The sequence below is a fragment of the Penaeus monodon genome, chromosome 15 (assembly GCF_015228065.2).
Source record: "Penaeus monodon isolate SGIC_2016 chromosome 15, NSTDA_Pmon_1, whole genome shotgun sequence".
Lineage (NCBI taxonomy): Eukaryota > Metazoa > Arthropoda > Malacostraca > Decapoda > Penaeidae > Penaeus > Penaeus monodon.
Genome location: NC_051400.1, coordinates 26,240,450 through 26,240,873, shown reverse-complemented (window position 1 = coordinate 26,240,873; position 424 = coordinate 26,240,450). Strand labels below are relative to the sequence as shown.

At 30.7% G+C, this 424-nt stretch overlaps 1 protein-coding gene across 7 annotated transcripts in view; it reads left to right on the top strand.

Moving 5' to 3' along the window:
• The window catches only part of LOC119581864 (enolase), a 12,387-nt gene that overhangs the window by 8,515 nt on the left and 3,448 nt on the right, over positions 1-424 (top strand). The gene's annotated exons all lie outside the window — the stretch shown is intronic.

Genomic DNA, 424 nt, shown 5'->3' with positions numbered 1-424 from the left:
CATACTCCAGCTTGGTAGAATTTTGTTAGCCTTTGCCAGTGCTGACAGGAATAGCTGTTGTGCCTATTAACAAATGGGATGCAGATGGGAGGGATCTTAACATGTGCACAAAATTTTAGATGGTCATATTGTGATGAGAAGATGTCTTGGTTGGTAGAAAATAAAACTATATAAATTGCTTGAGGAAAAATGAAATGATGTATACATTTAAATGATTGGATATGTCTACAGTCTTCATGAGTTGAGAAATGTCTGTCAGGAAAGAATTTGCTTATGAAAGTTTTTTTTTTTTCTTTATGTAATTTAGATGGTAAATGTGATCACTTGTATATTTGCAACAAATGGATCCTATAAGACCTTTTTGATTAATATTTTTTATACTAAAAATGTTCATATTAACTATTCTTGTGGGTAGAAAAAAAAA